Source organism: Palaemon carinicauda, chromosome 19 (assembly GCF_036898095.1).
Source record: "Palaemon carinicauda isolate YSFRI2023 chromosome 19, ASM3689809v2, whole genome shotgun sequence".
NCBI lineage: Eukaryota > Metazoa > Arthropoda > Malacostraca > Decapoda > Palaemonidae > Palaemon > Palaemon carinicauda.
Window position 1 is genome coordinate 73,525,353 of NC_090743.1, and position 6,357 is coordinate 73,531,709.

Here is a 6,357-nt window from a genome sequence, read left to right on the forward strand (position 1 = left end):
TTCATCCCTCGATTTTACTTGTCCGGGTTTACGGCACAATTGCACAACACAACTCACCACCACCGTCTCGCCATATATTTAAATCACTACAACACATGCACTTGCAACTTTAAACCGGTGGCCACTAGCCGTTTTCCCGAGAAAATTATTCATCTTCCCGCCCTCCTCTTATATCATTTAGTATAAGGTATTCACATCTACATTCTCTAACACTGCCTATCCTCAAGGTTGAACTTTAATCCCGCACCCACTTGCCTTTCGGGAACCGCCCCGGCCCCAGCAACCAGGAATCATATAATACATGAATAATACAGCATCCGCTTGACGGATCTCACCTGACCTATTTAACCTCTGATTGTTTTTAGGTTCACTCAGCAATGTCATACGTATTTCCACACTCAGCAAAACTAACACAACATTTTATGTATACATTAAGCATCAACATAAGAACGCATTGTTACCATCAAGTTTATTTAAAACACGTCAAAAGAAGAGTTCAAAGAACAACAACAGCAAACAAAAAAAAAAAAATTCTACTCATCAACTCGAGGGATGTCACATATGCACATGTGTGCCTGATGATGTTCAGACACTGCGCCATTAATAATGCTTTGTATCACAACTGTGTTAGATTTAACCATCTTTACTCGGTACGGAACCAAATACGCTGGCTCTAGTTTGTGTTTCCTAGGTTATAATCGTTTCAAATACACACGATCGCCCACAAATACTTTTACCAGTGCGGTTTTGAACCAACCATCATACTTTGAGCTGTGATTTTCATTAGCTCTTTTCAAAAACTTTTCAGTGGTGTTCATTACTCTCCTCAATACATTTAATGAATATACACGGTAGTGCTCAGTTGAATAATTTGGCAATTGTTGCGAATTAATGAGTACTGCATATGGTAACACAAGATCCTGTCCATACACTAAAAAGAAAGGCGTGTCCCTGAGCGAAGCATTATATGCAATGTTCAAAGCTAGCTCAGCTGTTGGAAGCATGGCGTGCCAATGAAGTGGGTCATCAGCCACTAAGTAAAGCAAAATTCGCACTACTCTCCTATTATGAGATTCTACTAAGCCATTTGCTGAAGGCCTATATGCGGTCACTGAAAAGTGTTCAATTTTCATCAAGTCAGTGACCAATTTCACCACCTTATTTATAAACTCGAGACCATTATCACTTATCAAAATTTTCAGTCAACCAAACCTAGTAATGAAAGAGCACAGCACCTGGGCTAATGAGTTTGCTGACTTATCCAACATTGCGTAAGTATGAGTGCCCGAGTAAATGCATCCACAAATACACATATATACTTAAGTTGTGTTAACCCAGTAGGAAATGGTCCTACTACATACATGTGCACCATATAAAATTTAATAAGAATCACAGGCCACTTTCTGGCTTGCAGTACAGTGTTTTTATGTTCTTTGAAACAGTTACAAGCATGACAACCTTTTTTTGGGGCTCAGGCCATGTCGTCCTGATGGAAGTTCCTTTAGGGTAGCTTCCTAGGGTATATTTGACTACGGTGATATTCCCAGAGAATTTACCTTAAGATATCCATAATTCTAACTCCTGGAGCAAATATCCCTAAATAAACTTAACATGGGATATCGCATAATATCAGAGGACGTATTCTTGACGAGCCACATAGCAATCTTCACCCCGAATAGAATTAACACTTCGAGGGGTCAAAGTGGCAAGAAAACGAAAAACGAGAATGAAAGGAGAGCCGTTAATAAGGTACCTCTCCTATCCCGCTTCGAGAGTGTATACAATGCAGCCGACGGCGCCATCTTCATTTCCTTTTTCCGTAGCTCAACAACTCGGTGTTTTTCCCTGTGTTTTCTCGTGATCTTGGAATATTTTCAACGTTATGAAGCTTTCTCCAGACTCTTCTGCCTCTGGAAAGTTGAGTATTATCTTTATTATATATAAATGTAAGCTCTTGGTGTTTTGAAATAAATAGAAAGCGATATTAACGTTTACAAGAGCTGTTGCCTACCGGAGGCGTCCTGGACGCTGTCGCTCGCCATGCATGAGTCATTTAGTTAGCCAGAGCGACGTTCCCGGTCCTTAGTATTCAGTTTCGGCGATTGAGGTAACCGATCCTAGCCTACGCTAGGCTTCGTAGCCTAGGAGTTTGGCCCTAGTACTTTCATGCATGATATACAGATTTCCGAGTGTTTTATTGAAGCTATAGGCAGTTTTATACATATAAGATATTGTTGATATTTTCTTCCAAGATCGTATACGAGAGAGTTTTGGTGATTTAGGTAATCGATTCTCTCCGCGCCTAGGCTAGTAGCCTATGGAGCTTTAGTATACTTTTGCACACTTCCCCGGTTGCTCTTTTCTCCTTGGAGATTTAGTGCAATCCCTTTCCCCTCTGTATTAAGCCTATGGCTTAAACCTAGTGGTTTTATCTGAATAAACATTCAGATATAACTATATTAGGGTGTTTCTGTTCTATTCCTGTAACCGGAGAATCTGGCTTCAGGTGTGGGCAGAACATCAGAGTATTTAGTCTGGGGTCTTTTTCTTTCTAGCATAGAGAATAAGATTCCTTTGCTAGGATAGGAGCAGACATAGGAGGCTTAGCCTCCCTAGACCACATCTGAAGGTTTCTGTACGAGATGATTCCTTCTTCTAGTGATCTAGCAGACTCGTCCAGTGTTGTTGTTCTCAGATTGAAGGATAAGATTCTTCTTGTCCTTGTGAATAACAGCATCAAACTTTGTTTTAGTATTGAGGGAGGTGGCAGGTATTGCTGACCTCCCTCCCATAGATAATCCCTAGGCTAGGATGGGCTTTCTTGGCCGTGGGATGATCTCATACTACAGCAGAGTTTGTAGGACCCTCTTCTCCCTTTCCCCCCAAATCTTTAGTAATAGCCTAGCTATTACATCTCTTGGCCGTCGTTCTACATTTGTACCTAGAGTAGGTTAAAATGTGGAACTGGCTCAGTCCTTTGCCGGCCAGCAAGATCGTGCCGGCCGGCAGAGGCCTAACTTCTGTAGAGTGTTCCCCAGACCTCCCTTGGTCTTACATCCATGTCTGTCAGTAGAGCCCGGCAGGCAATGGATAGAAGGAAGCCTGAATTTTACATTCTCCCCTTCCTTATGTTCACTCTTTCTGGACGGAGGGCTGTAAGGCAGTACGGTCTTATATCTTTACATCCATTCTGTTTTTCTTTTAGTGTATGTACCCCTAGCCCAGCTGCCGGCTTAAGTGGCCGGCAGCCGGGCAGGTGGAAGTTCTCTGGTTCTTTTTACTGCCGGCCGGCATAGGTAGCCTACCATTGCCGGCCGGCAACAGAAGCACACCATAAGATCTGCCGGCTGCTACGATTAGCGGCCGGCAGCTGGGTGCTAGTGTTTATAGTTGCCAGCGATCTTCCGCCCAGTAGTCTAAAGGTAGTATACCTTGGAACAATATTAAGGTACGTGCCGGCCACATGCCGGCCGGCAGGTTTTTATATTGTATACAGTAGCCAGTATTTTTACAGTATAGTATATACTGCATGGAGAAAACTATAGTATAGAATATATTGTAACACTAAGTTCTTCCAACATACTTGTGTTGTCTTGTACAGCCTTTTCTTGAGACCGTACAGATGAAGAAAGTGAGTTCTTTCTTTATTAATTATCCAGTATATTAAAATTCTTTATAATGGTGTGAGCTACACCTACATTTTCCTCTGGAAATATCTTGAAGGTTATTCTAGAATAAGATTTAACCTAAATTTTATTATCTGGAAGGTTACAGTAATTGGCTGGGCAGGAAATACAAGTGTGTGTCTTTCCTTCTTTCCTTTCTAGCTTATTTATTTTAAGCTATATATATATCAACATTAGTTATCCAGTGATATGTTTTTCACTTGATACTCATGGAATTTCTTCTCTTTACAGGAGGACTATCCGAAGTGCGGGAGCATGTTCTGCAACGTCCGCAGCAAAAACTTCTGTGGACATGAGTTGTGCAGGAGGCATGCAGCATGTGCAGTCTCCAAAGGTGATCTCCGGTATTGGGACCCTCAGGTATGTACTATTTGCACTAACCTGATTATTGAGGCATTTGACGCCCCTAAGTCGGCGGAGTCAAGGGACGCAGCTAAGGAAAAGCTTCGAACCTGGGTGAGGGGCTTCCAGAAGAATACTTCTGGCCCCTATCTTCCAAGCGAGAAGATGAGGGCTTACCTTTTTCCTAAGGCATCAGCGGATGCAGTGATTCCTCAGCCTCATGCGGAGATACCATTAGTTCAGATTCCGGTTGATCCTGAAGTCTCGGACGCCCTACAAGACATCCAACTGGACGATAGGATGTCTGAGGTGTCTGAGTACACTGAAAAGGACCTTCTGGCAGAAGACCAAGAAGAGGAGCTGACCCAGGCTCCGGATACTGAGGAGGAAGAAATCGACGAGGGGTCGGTTACATCGGTTCAGGCCCCTGAACCTGTTCCCTCAACATCATCTGCTATCCCAGATGATCTGGGAAGGACTCTCTCTTCCATCGTTGAAATGATTCAACAGATGCAGAAGAAGAACGATGAAAAGGAAGCTGCAATGAAGTTGGAGATGCGGAGACTTGCAGCATCACGTGGGCCCCAGAAGAAGCTCAACGTGAAGGATCTTCCTTTGTGCTCGGATGCTAATCCTTGCAGGTATGCAGAGCACATGCCTATGACAACTAAGAAGATTGTCATATCGGAGAAGTTGGGTTCAATTCCCTTTGAAGAAGTGGAATTCTGGCCCAACAAGGAGTCTTACCCGGACTGCTATGTCCGTCTTAGGAAGGAGCCAACCTCAAAGGAAGAGACGGAGCCGAAGGAGGTCATAGTTTTTGACCATAGTAAAGCGCAGGCTTTACTAACGAGCTCAATGAAAGAGAGGGGCTTCACAAACTCAAAGGTACCTGCTTTGAGTAAGAAGCATCCTTACTTTGTGGCTTCTCCTACCAGAGCCTTTCCCTTTATGGAGAAGGAATTTAAGGCTGCCTTGAAGGCAGTTGAGGCAGGGAAACCATGTCCCTCCTTGGAGGAATGTAAAACTCTGTCCCTGACCTTACCCATGGACCAGAAAGACTGGAAGGACGTCCATCTTACCTTCTCAGTCAGGAAGTTGGAGGCCGATATTGCCGGACGTCAGTTCGGTGAAGACCTTCCAAAGCTGTCAGATTTTCTCTTGCGCAGGGAGCAAGAGACAAAAGAGAGACTTGCTGCATCGATGTCATTACAACCGACTCTGGAAACGATGGCAAGTGACCCCAATGTCCAGGATATGTTTATGGTAGTGGCCAAAACCCATCTGGCCACAGTAACAAAGGACCTTTACAGTTTCATCAAAGCTAGGAGAGCTTGTAGAGAGTTCGTGTTCGCCTCGGCTGCAGTGAGGCACGAACCGAGGAAACTGATCTCTTCTTGCATACGGGGTAAAGACCTCTTCCCTAGCGAAGTGGTCAAAGAGGTAGTGGATAAGGCCGCCACAGAGAATAGAAACCTTCTCCAGAAGTGGGGCCTAACTTAAAAGAAAGTCTTCCCCGGATGAGGGTCCCCAACCTAAAAGGAAGACTAAGAAACCTAGGCTATCCTCTCAGCCAGCCAAACCTTATAGGCAGCAGCAGCAACAACTTCCCATGACCGCAGTGCCTCAGATGGTGGCACAAACCGCAACCACGTACCAGTTGGTACCTCAAGCCGTGACAACTCAGTCACCGTTATTTAACCCCGCATTCAAAAGGCAGACAACTACCTTTTGCCCAAGAGCTAGAGGAACAGCCAGAGGTTCTTCTAGACGCCCTTCAAGAGGAAGGGGGTTCAGGGGAGGACGCGGTCAAGGAGGCAAGGCCTCAGGTCAACAACAGCAGAAGTGAAACGCTTCCGGTAGGAGGGAGACTTCATCTTTTTTGGGATCGTTGGACCTTTGTCCCTGGGCCCACAGCCTAATCAAGATTGGACTGGGTTGGAGCTGGTACAACATAATTCTTCCAACACTCTACCCCCGTTCTGGAAGAATATATTCGAGAACTCTTGGAGAAAAGAGAAATTCGAAGGGTAAATTCCATCAAGTTCCAAGGAAGGCTGTTTTGTGTTCCAAAGAAGGACTCAGAAAAACTCAGAGTCATTCTGGACTTGTCGCCACTCAACAAGTTCATAGTAAACTACAAGTTCAGGATGTTGACACTTCAACACATTAGGACCTTATACCAAAACGGGCATTCACCGTCTCTATAGACTTGTCAGACGCTTATTGGCATATTCCAATCAGTCGTCACCTCTCCTCCTACCTAGGGTTCAAGCTACAACGAAGACTCTATGCCTTCAGAGCAATACCATTCGGGCTAATCATAGCC